The 12,606-nt window shown below is 42.2% G+C and overlaps 1 long non-coding RNA gene across 1 annotated transcript in view; it reads left to right on the forward strand.

Moving 5' to 3' along the window:
* Window positions 1-363: 363 nt before the first annotated feature.
* The window catches only part of LOC137653634 (uncharacterized), a 31,631-nt gene continuing 19,388 nt past the window's right edge, over window positions 364-12,606 (forward strand). The window contains exon 1 of the long non-coding RNA XR_011046527.1: window positions 364-449. This is a non-coding gene — a long non-coding RNA (uncharacterized lncRNA). The remainder of the gene's footprint in view (window positions 450-12,606) is intronic.

Raw genomic sequence — 12,606 nt, forward strand, 5'->3', positions numbered from 1 at the left:
TTGACCAGGCTGACATAAGTCATTTTATAGTTTATATATAAAATATGTGTTTTAATGTTGTTAATGTTTTTAAAATATTTATTTTTTTCCCTGTTGGAGCCCTTGGGCTTAGAGCATCTTGCTTTTCCAGCTAGGGTTTTAGTTTAGCTAATAATAATAATAATAATAATAATAATAATAATAATAATAATAATAATAATAATAATAATAATAATAATAATAATGGTATAAAGGGAAACTTATTTCAGGAAGAAATAAATCGATTATGTCTAAAATGTTCAAACTATTGTATAGATGGCACCACGTGTCAGAGAGGATGATCTATGAAAACAATTCATTTAAGGACCTTAAAGTATGGCTTCCTTAGTGATGTCTCCATTTACTTCATAAAACTTAGAGAATAGTTACGACATTTTGTCTGTGATCATCCTTGGACCGTGACATTTGAGGTTGGTAGTTTTTTATAATTGGACTTTAGTAATTTTGTGTTGCTTCCTATGTGTGGTATTGAATGAATGAATCATCATATCTATAGTGAGGGAATATTTACTTAAAATTATAAGAACGTACTTAATTTTCTATGTTTCCAGGGGCGTCTACAAGCATGGCTAAAATTTCCCATGCCGTTTATTACAGTGATGTAGTAGTTTAATGAAATTATCTTGCATGAATTTCAGTTCGTCTACTTTATTTAAAAAAAAAAAAACTTAATGATTTGGTTTAATTATAGAACAGTGCAATATAAGGAGATTGAACCTCATAATTAAATAGATCTTTGCAAATACAATATTGTGAATCCCATATACTACTAGCGGAAACCCCTACTTGGAAATGATGCTGTATTCTGTTATTGAAAATTTTAATAATTACATTTTAATGTAAATCTAATTGTGAACATTGGAATCTATAGATTCCACGAGTCGCAATACAATGTATTACTGTACACGGTAAATTCACCTATCGCCCTTCAGTCCTACCACTAACCTCAAAGAGTACGGGGTGCCGGTGTGACGGTCTGAATGATCCCCCGGTCTCGGAATTCTCCTTAACATTGTATAATGGTTCTTTTCCGCCATTAGCTCGCTTCACTCGCATGAAAATAAAACATCAAGTTCATATGTACTGGCAAGCGGTAATGTTGAGCTGCGCACGCTAACATTACAGGAAAATAAAACATCAACCTCGTATGCACTGGCAAACGGTAATGTTCGCGCATGCGCAGATTATCAAGGAGAATTCTGAGACCGGGGGATTGTTCAGACCGTCACATCTGTTTAGTATGTGGCCTACCTTTTTTATTCTGTTTTATTATGTGGCCTACCTGGCTTGTTAGGTTAGGTTAGGCCACGTACTAAAACAGATATAATTTTGTAGGCCATTTTGGCAAGGTAGGCCACAAACTAAACTGGCACCCAGTACTGTACATATTTGGGTTTTACCTGACATTCACTAGTTTTTGCGTCTGTTTTTCTCGTTTTCGGCAAGAATTTCATCATTTCAAAGAGGAAAAGATAATTTCAACATCTCGCTAACATAAGGAAGAAGAAAATTTGCTGATATATTCAGTCCAGAAGTGGGTAATATTGGCAAAATTAGTGGATTTGGGGAAGGAGAGATGGAGTGACAATCTCGCCTAAAGCAGCACGATATTGAGCAAAGGGATCTTTATGATTGAATTATGATAAATAACTTTGCTTTGGTTTATTAATATGCAAAAGGAACATATTCATAATCATGATTTATTTATATTGTCTGTAAAAATACAAAGAAACTTTGAACGCCCGCATCTCAAAAACGGATTTTTAAATATAAAACTTACCCGCTGGTTATATAAGAATGGCTAAAGTCTCCTGACGCCCTGGCAGAAATTTCAAAATCTCGCGCAGCTTATCGCAGATATGCCAGGTGTACACTAGCGCCCTCGCGGTACAACAGGTAGAACTATAACCCACTGTGGAGAATTTCTATCTAAATAGTTGAGTGGGAACTTAGTCCAGGAAAGTCTCCCTACGGCAATTACCCAAATCTCAACAGGGGAGGATAATGAGCACTTACTCTCGAGACATAAACGTCCTGCTAATACTTTACTGCCATAGTTCACTAACCTTCACTCTTAAATACAAAAGGAGGCAATTTTACTGTCCAGAGGCCGGAGAACTCCACACGTTAAATTGGAAATAATTTTTGGCCTACTCTAGCTTTGTCAGGGCTAGAGTCATCTCACTCTAAGGCTCTGTTTCGACTTCGTCCCAGTGACCCCAGTGAGATGCTGTACAGGTATCTTACGTTAATGCAATTAGAGACAATAAAAAAAAGGGGGAACAGTGGAGTATAAAAGTATAAAGTAAAGTTAGATGGGGATCTTCACCTTCAAAGCACTAAGTTAAAGAGCGTACACTCGCTGATACCAACTTAACTATGTCTAGAGTAAGTTACTCTACACACCTTGGGTACTTCTGACCCGTCCCATAGTATAAATTGGTAAAATTCATATAATGCGGTTAAAGATACCAAAATGTGTAATCTATTCCAAATGATTTATTACAGTAAAAGGGGATGGAAATAACTCGATGATTTTAACACAACAAAATTAAAAATTGGAAAAAATATCAGTAACTCAATTATAAGTTTTTCATATGATAAAATGAATAAGTGAAGTTACAACACAAAACACTTGAAAATGTTAAACGGAATTAACTTGTGGATTAACCCTCAAACAGAATAAATAAGAGTAAAAAAATTCTGATCAACAATTTGTGCGGTAGGCTGCTGTGAGGTCCCAACATGTGGTCAGTAACCTCAAGCAATTACCAAGATAAAAAAAAAATATGAGTACATTCACTTCCATGCACGCAGCCCGAAAGATGTAATGCCAAAATAATACCTAAACTTAGCTTATGAGAAATAGAAACTTATCTAAAGGGGGAATGGCCATTAGTTGAACTCACAAGATTTTATATGTTGTGGGCGCCCGTGTCCTAAATGTGGCGGTCTTCAGTTTGCTCACTAGGCCTACAGCACTTATTTTGCAGAGTCAACGGTCCCCTCCAACTAGCCCCCATGACTGGAACCGACGTGCAGTAGAATTAGCAGCTTTGCACTGACACTGGTTATCTGCTTGACCTCCTCTACGTAATCTTGATTAGTTATGGTGTAAGGGGACAGGCTAGTGATGGAGAGTGGGAGCACGAGGTTGACATTGGAGCCTGACTTGGCAGCTCCGTTTCGTACCGTGGCCTGTATGTTTGTGAGGTAGAGTTCAGGTCAGCTGCGTCCTCCTTCCTTCCCAAAAAAAAGCGTATCTTGGTGCGGAGGCCTACGGTCTTGAGGTGCCAACTCTCATTTAGGACAGGCTTGAAATACTTGAGGTGAGTTTTAAGCAATACACTTATTTAGAATACAAGGAGAAATCTTGCAACTCCAGGGGACAAAGATAATCCTAACTCTAAACATCTGGCTTACAGAATAAAAAATGAAACTAAAAGGTAATGTAGCAAGTCGGGTTTACGTGTGTGGACAACCATACCTCCTAGACTAGCAGACTTGAGTTGTAATTAAGAGATTTAAAATACTGTACCTAAATACTTACGGTAGAATAATGTATACAAAAACACAAAAGTATTAACCTTGGGACACTCGCTTAAGAAAGACACATTACTCACATTTTTCCCTGTCGTGACGTCACGAACAATAACAAAGTCTACGTATAAACTATGAAGAAGAAGAGTAGTGAAGAAAATTCTTCACACCCACAAGCTTCAGTTCTTTTTCTGCCACCATAGCTGGCTGTCATATTGAAAATTCTCTCTTGCTTTATTACTGTGTTTGGACGTTATTTGGTGATGTACAACGTTTTTTGAGTTTGGGCTATCACTTAATTGTTTTCCGTTTCATTTATTCTTGAAATCTTTTTGTTTGGGGTTATATTTATTAATTTAACCTTTGTTTTGTTATCGATCTTTCTCTTGACTTTTCAATATGGCCGACCCCTCCCCTGTAATTCGTAAGTGTGTTAGTGAAGGGTGTCGTACTTGACTCCCTAAAGGTTCTATAGACCCACACAAAATTTGCATTAAATGTAGGGGAAAACCATGTTCTTTTGGGGATCGGTGTAATGAATATTTTTCATTAACAGAAAATGAATGGGTAACATATGAACGTTATGTTAAGAGATTAGAGAGGGACAGGGTTAGGCGTAGTTCATCACGCTCTGTTGATTTAACCTTGCCTAATGTCAGTGATCCTATTCCTTTCTCCGTATTGGTAGATCAGCAACCGAAGGAACTTGGAGGACATGTTTACCGCTATTCAGGCTCTCGGTGAAAAAGTTGTCTTTAGCAGCAGATAGAATTCAGATTTTATCCGAAATCAAGGTACTGAATAATCGTGACTCTGAAGGAAATGTGAAAAGTGTTTCGAATGTGTTCAGTGTTGTGGAGGGTGCGTCTGCACGATCTTGTCGTTTGCTCAGCCTACGACCTCTTTCGAGCTCCCGAACCCATGGGAGAAGTAATGTCGGACGGCGAAAGGGAACGAGAAGCTTCATCAATCGTACAGACGTTCCCTCGAACGTTCCTACTGCCATAACACAGGTCATTCACCCTCATCGTAGGAAAGATGAGGTTGGTACGTTATCACCGTCCTCCGATGAAGGTTCAGGAAGTGAAACCTGGCATCACGCGTCTAGACCGCTCAAAAGATCGCACGCGGTTACAGTGAGCCCTCGCTACTTCGCGGTTCGACCATCGCGGATTCACCACTTCGCGGATTTTTTTCATAACCCATGTATATAAACATATCGCGGATTTTCCGGAAATTTCGAAAATATCGCGATACTGTATTTGAAGACCCCAAATACGATATTTTGTTACCTGTAATTCCATTAATACTGTAATTAGTAATATCTGCTCTTACTGATGGTTCATTACATTACATATGACATATAATTCAGTACAGAAAGAAATAAAACACGAAAAGAGAATGTGATCATACGATAATTCAGCATACAGTACGTAGTAAAATTAAATCGAACATGAAACGCAGATCAGATGCAGTCATACCGTATTAGAATGGTGTAAGGCTGTTGATGGCTACTACTGTACTACAAATGTAATGGATGTGCATCTTTTCCATGAATCTTTTGTATGTATACGTACGTAGTACTGCATCCAATAATATTCTTTGTTGCAAAAATCACATCTCGAATAAGCGTACATATCCTACAACAAAACAAGCGTAAAATAGCGTACGTAAAGCTGTACTGTATACATAGGGTACCTTGTATTTGAATTGGTAACTACTACGTATCATATAAGACGGATTGTGATTGGTTCAAGCGCTGATAGATGACGAATCAGAACCCAAGTTTTGTAATCTAGCCTGTGATTGGTGTTTTGACCGCTTCTCCAACCTCCAGCATCTTTTCGCGGCCACTTCGTTCGCTGCTCTCTCGCCGTGTAGATGCTGCTACGTTATTGTGAACTTTAATCTGTGCTGTGCGTGACTGTTTTAAGTTGAACTTTTTGTTGAACTTTGTTTAACCCCTACTGTACAATGGCTCCCAAGCGTTCTGCTTCTGCTAAGGCTGGTAGTGAGCTTAAACGCCACCGAAAGATGATGACGATTGCTGAGAAGGTGACGCTTCTCGATATGTTAAAAGAAGCCAGAAGTTACGCGGCCGCAGCCCGCCATTTTGGAGTCAACGAATCCACCGTTCGCTACATCAAAAAGGACGAGGCAAACATTAGAAAGACGGCTACCATCACCTTCAGCAGATCAGCGAAGCGAGTCGTTACCACGCGTAATAAAACAATCGTACGCATGGAAGGTGCTTAAGCAGTTTGGATTGCCGACTGCCGGAAGAAGAACATAGCCTTGGATACGAACACCATCCGAACCAAGGCTTTGAGCTTGTATGAGAATTTTGCGGCAAAGGAACCTCAAGACGACGATGGCGACCATGCTGAAGAAGATGATGATGTAGATGAACCTCAACCAGGGACATCCACTGATTCCCAGCCTCAAAAACAACGTTTTTCCGCCAGCATAGGATGGTTCGTGAAGTTTCAGAAACGCTTCGGCCTGAAAAGCGTTTCCCTGCATGGCGAGGCTGCTTCCGCTGACACTGCCGCTGATGAAACTTACGCGAACGAGACGTTCAAGAACATTATCGCTGAAGGTGGATACAAGCCGGAACAAGTGTTTAATATGGATGAGACCGGCTTGTTTTGGAAGAGAATGCCGTCGCAAACTTTCCTGTTCAAAGAAGAAGCCAAAGCCTCTTGCTTTAAAGCGTTCAAAGATCGCGTAACCCTCGTGATGTGTGGCAATGCTGCTGGATTTTTGCTAAAGCCTGGGCTTATTTACAAGTCGAAAAATCCTCGCGCTTTGAAAAATAAGAATAAGAATCTCCTTCCCGTGTACTGGATGCATAATAAAAAAGCATGGATTACGAAGATGCTGACCTCCAACTGGTTCCACCAGTGTTTTATCCCGCAAGTCAGAAAATATCTCATAGAGAAGGGCATGCCATTTAAGATCCTTCTCCTTATGGATAACGCTGGTGGACACGCAACTGACCTGTCGCATGAGGGCATTCAGGTTGAGTTCCTGCCACCCAACACCACGTCATTAATTCAACCGATGGACCAGGGGGTTATCAGGGCGTTCAAGGCCCTTTACATGAAGAATACCTTGGCAGACCTCGTTGCGTGTGTGGATGCTGCCCAAGAAGATGAAGATGAAAATTTCAATTTGAAGGCGTACTGGCGGAAGTACACAATAGCCACGTGCCTGCAGAACATTCAGAAGGCACTGCAAGAAATGAAACCTGCAACCGTTAATGCGAGCTGGAAGAAGTTGTGGCCCCAGATTGTTTACGACGACGAGGGATTTACACCGTCTGAAATTCAACACTGCAATACGCAAATGTGTGTAGTTGGCTGCGATAATTGGAGGTGACGGGTTTGGCGACATGACGACTGAAGACGTCGACGAGTTGTTGGACTGCCATTCCCAGCCGCTAACTGACGCAGACCTAGAAGACCTGACGAAATCGGCCAGTGAAGAAGACAGTGAAACGCAGGAAGAGACCCAAGAAAAGGGAAACGCAGGAAGAGACCCAAGAAAAGTGAAACGCAGGAAGAGACCCAAGAAAATGTTCTTCCAGCCTCGCAAAAAAGAGCCAGTTCCTCCTGCTAGTACGCCTTCGGAAGAAATTGAAGAAGTGTCCCTGGAAGAAGTTGAAGAGGTGTCCCAGGAAAAGACACCTCCGTCTGAAGAGACATAAAATACTATCATTGGCTGCACAGTAGAAGACATCATCAGCTTCATCATCATCATTTCTACTGTGCAGCAAATTCATCGCCATCATCATTCAAGTTTTTCTTCAACTTCTTTCGTGGCGAGTACAGTAACAATCTTTATTTTTTACTTTAATATTCTAACATTTTAATATTTGTGCCTGTTTTAGTTTAGTATGCATTAAGTTAAAGGGAAGGTTTTAAAAGTCTGAATATACATGTTATAACCTATCATATTTTTTTATTTAAAATTTACATTTACTGTACGTACGTAAAACTACAATCTCTCTCTCTCTCTCTCTCTCTCTCTCTCTCTCTCTCTCTCTCTCTCTCTCTCTCTCTCTCTCTCTCGTAAATTGTTTTCCTGCTTTGTTACGTATGTACTGTATGATTTTATATAGATACGGTAAATAATATTTGTAATAACATATTTTCTAAAAGCTTTTACTGTAATATAATTATTTATCACTTTCATCATGCGCGTTAAATGCCTTCGTTTGTTTACTGAGCATGGTTGTTTACTGAGCGTACTTTACGACGCCGTCGTTTCAGGCGGCGTCATAAAGAAAAACATTTCATTTGGAAGTCCTAAGAAAAATTAAGTAAAACATTGGTAATAACAAAATCAACATACTGTACTGAATAATCAATATAATCGATGCAAAAACTAACCTATACACAGATGTGTAAATGCGTTTGTTTCTTCATTATGATCAGAGATAAACGTAAACAAAACATTGGTTGCCATTTTTTATTGTGCTTTTTGGCGTGGTTAGGAAACGCATGATATAAAATCGCCTTTAATATTTGTGCCTGTTTTAGTTTAGGGTACTGTAGTACATGCATTAAGTGTTCTGTACATTGAAGGGTAGTTTGTTAACAGTACTACGTACAAGGGAAGGTTTTAAAAGTCTGAATATACATGTTAAATAAATACGTAAATATGGTGTCACTACTTCGCGGATTTTCACCTATCGCGGTCGGGTCTGGAACCTATCTACCGCGATAAACGAGGGCTCACTGTATTCAGCATCCTGAATCGCCTGCACGTCCAGGCTGTAGTACTTGGGATACGCCTGAGCGTTTCCATTATCCCGATGCTTGCACGCTTGCAAAACGCTTGGACCACGGTGTACATGTCGGTGTTACAGTCCGATTCAGAGTTATTGCCTGTTGCTGATGTTACTATTCATGCTCCACCGCTTCCTTCAGACTGGCTTTCGTCACTCGAAAAGCGTGGTGATAGTGATATTGATCCCTTTAGAAAAGGAATCGATCCTAAGTGGTCTATGGTTTTGGGCATGAAACGACAGCTCTCATCGTTCATGCAGTCTTATCAACCTGCGGTTAGCAGTGCGGTTGGGCGTCAGACTGTTGTCTCTAGTGCTGACGTGTTATCGCACTGGTGGTCTCCCATTCGCAGTATTCAACAGCAGGTTGATTTAGATGAGTCACGACAGAGGGTTGTTGCCAAACAAAAATCGACTTACGAACGCGACGAGGAGCGTCGGCAAGTGGACACAATGCGTTACCGTGACGGCTCTCAGCAGTCGACTCAATGACGCGATAAAGCGTCAGCGTCAACAGCAAGTGGACGCTAGGCTCCCATGGATGACCATCACCAGTCTACTCATGGCGGCATAGAGCGTCGGCGTTAACAGCAAGCGGACGCTAGGCGTTCACGCGGCGACACTGCAGTGGACGCCTGACACAGAGCGTCGGTCCATTCAACAGCAAGCTGACGCTAGGCGTCCTCGTGACGACACACGGCAGTTGACCATTGACGTCGAGCTCTCCGCTTCAGTTGGAGACTGTTCCCCAAACTAAAGGCGAGTTTATTCGTAAATCTAGTGGATTTCTATTTGTCAAATAGAAACAATTATTGATCATGGTAAGCGGTCTCATTCAGACGTTGTTCCTTCGGTTCAGGCTGCAGCAGCTGGTGCACTGCCAGAAGATGAACTTGAAGGGGATTCTGACATGGACGAAGCATTAGAAGCTGTTTCTGAGGAGGAAGAAGACAAACATTATCAACATTCTGTTGATCTTAGGAAATTGATATTAATTTTCATAGACCTTTATCCTGAGCATTTTACCCGTGGCTCCTCGTTCTCCTCCATCGGAATTTATCTTAGGGAAGGCAACTAAAGTGCCTATTTATACTAAGATGGTACTCTCACACTCTTCTAAACGAGCCTTGAAGTTAATGGGTTCCTGGATGGATTCAAAGAGAACTATTGGCCAAATGGCCTTTGCTTTTCCACCCGCAAGATTGGCCTCTAAATCCAGTGTTTGGTACGAGACTAGTGAAGTGCTGGGCTTGGGATTTCCTACTTCTGCCCAGGGAGATTTCTCAAGTTTGGTGGATTCTTCTCGTCGTCTGGCCTTAAGAAAAACAAAGGTATGGTGGTCAATGACAGAGTTTGACCATTTACTTAAGGGTTTGTTCAGGGCCTTTGAAGTTCTAAATTATCTAGACTGGTCTTTGGGAGCCTTAAGCAAGACGGTCTCCGAAATGAAAGGCATGGATACTAGTGGCCTTATTCATTTGATGTCCTGCATGGACAAAGGTGTGAGTGATGGCTCTAACGAGTTAGCTGCTCTGTTCACAGCTGGAGTAATTAAGAGGAGGGCTACTTTGTGTTCCTTTCTCTCGGCGGGAGTTTCTCCTTACCAGAAATCGGAGCTACTATTCGCTCCTTTGTCAGCTACTCTATTTCCACAAGAGTTGGTAGGGGAAGTGGCCACTGCTCTCACCCAGAAGGCCACTCATGACTTGGTGGCCAATACAGCCAGGAAAGTTCTGCCTTCTGCATTTTCATCTCGTAAACCTAAGGAAAGTTCTTCTGGGATACGACCTTCTCAGTCCTTTCGTGGTAAACCTACCGGAAGGGGTTCTTTCAAACCAGATGGGAGAAAACCTCGGAGGAGAGGAACCAAGACCGGCCGAGGTAGAGTTTGACTGTCCTATCATTCAGACAGCAGTAGGTGCCAGGCTGAATTACTTCTGGAAGGCCTGGGAGAGGAATGGAGCGGACCCCTGGTCCATCCAAATACAGGGAGGGACCGAAGAAGCGAGTCATGCGGCTTCAGATGTGTCTATTACTAGAGAAACTAGCAATAGAGGAAGTGCAAGATTTAACATCTCCAGGGTTTTACAACCGACTTTTCTTAGTTACCAAGAGTTCGGGGGAATGGAGACCGGTTCTGGACGTAAGTGTTCTAAATGGTTACGTCCAGAACACGACGTTTACGATGGAGACTCAGAAGACGGTTTTAGCAGCGGTAAGGAAGGGCGATTGGATGGTCTCATTAGACCTCCAAGATGCTTATTTCCATATTCCAATACATCCCAGCTGCAGACGTTATCAGAGATTCATGGACGGAAACAAGGTCTTCCAATTCAGAGCCCATGTTTCGGTCTCAGCACGGCCCCTCTATTATTCACCAAGATCATGCTGAATGTAGCAAGCATGTTGCATTCGAGGAGAATCAGGGCCTCCCTGTACCTGGACGATTGGCTGATAAGAGCCTCCTCAGCCGATTGCTGTTTGAAGGACCTGAGAATGACACTGGAATTAACCAAGGAACTGGGCCTCCTGGTGAGTTTGAAAAAATCGCAACTGACTCCATCCCAGGAGATTCTTTATTTGGGGATGGAGATTCACAGTCGGAGTTTTTGGGCTTTTCTGTCGCCTGTGAGGATACAGTCAGCTCTTCAAACAATCCAAGCTTTTATGAGGACGACCTCAGTTCCGTAAGGGAATGGATAAGCCTTCTGGGGACACTCATCATCAGAGAAGTTTGTGACTCTGGGGAGGTTACATTTACGCCCCCTTCAGTTTCATCTCAATCGGCATTGGAAAAAAGGGGACAGTCTCGACAGGGAAAGCGTTTCCATCACGGACTCCATGAAGTCACATCTTCAGTGGTGGAACAGCGAGCACAGACTGAAGGAAGGCTTGTCTTTACATCAGAAGAGCCCAGACCTCGTGTTGTGTTCAGACGCCTCAAACTCGGGGTGGGGGCAACACTGGGGAAGGAGCTCTCTGGAACGTGGACAGTGGAGCAAACAGCTCTCCACATAAACCAAAAGGAGCTTTTGGCAATACATCTGGTCCTCAAAGGCTTCGAAAAGCATATCCGGGACAAAGTAGTCCAAATCAATGCGGACAGCACTACAGTTCTGGCCTTTATAACAGAACAAGGCGGGACCCACTCATGGACTCTGTACGAGATAGCAAGACCTCGTCTCATATGGGCAGAGGAAAGGAAAGTGACACTTTTGACTCGGTTTATTCAAGGGGTCAACAATGTGAGTGCAGACAGTCTCGGCAGGACAGGTCAGATTCTCCCCACAGTGGATATTACACCAAGACGTCTGCAACAGTCTGTGGCAGTTATGGGGTCATCCTCTCGTAGATCTCTTTGCAACCGCAAAGACAGAGACTGGAGTCTTACTGCTCACCGGTACCGGATCCCGAAGCCATGCACATAGCTTTCCTAATGAATTGGTCGCACATGGATATTTATGCATTCCCCCCGTCCAAGATTCTTTACAAGGTGATACAGAAGTTCGTATCCCACGAAGAAACCAGGATGACACTGATAGCTCCGTTCTGGCCGTCAAGGAGCTGGTTTCCAGAGGTACTGGAATGGATGGTAGATTTCCCGAGAAGCCTTCCCTTAAGACCAGATCTTCTCAGACAACCTCACTTGGCTCGAAACCACCTAAACCTCCGAGCTCTACGTCTGACTGCCTTCAGACTATCAAAAAACTCGTTAGAGCTAGAGGTTTTTCGAAGAAGGCAGCCAAGGCTATTGCGAGAGCAAGGTGGTCTTCCACCATCAAGGTGTATCAGTCCAAGTGGGAGTTGTTCAGAGAGTGGTGTACGGCTAACGCGATTTCTTCATCCAGTACCTCTCTAACTCAGATAGCAGATTTCTTCTTAGACCTTAGAAATAATCATAACTTCTTGTCCTCTACAATCAAAGGTTACAGAAGTATGTTGGCTATGGTTTTTAGGCACAGGAACTTAGACCTCTCCAATAATAAGGATCTGCAAGACCTGCTTAAGTCTTTTGATACCACCAAGAAAAGACAATCAGCTCCTCTTGCCTGGAATTTGGATGTGGTGCTTAAATTTCTTATGAGTGACAGGTTTGAGCCTTTGCACTCTGCTTCTTTTAAGGATTTAACTTTAAAAACTTTGTTTCTGGTTAGCTTAGCCACTGCTAAAAGAGTAAGTGAAGTACACACTTTAAGCAGGAACATTGGTTTTCAGGATGGAAAAGCTATTTGTTC

This window comes from Palaemon carinicauda, chromosome 14 (genome assembly GCF_036898095.1).
Source record: "Palaemon carinicauda isolate YSFRI2023 chromosome 14, ASM3689809v2, whole genome shotgun sequence".
In the NCBI taxonomy this organism is placed as follows: domain Eukaryota; kingdom Metazoa; phylum Arthropoda; class Malacostraca; order Decapoda; family Palaemonidae; genus Palaemon; species Palaemon carinicauda.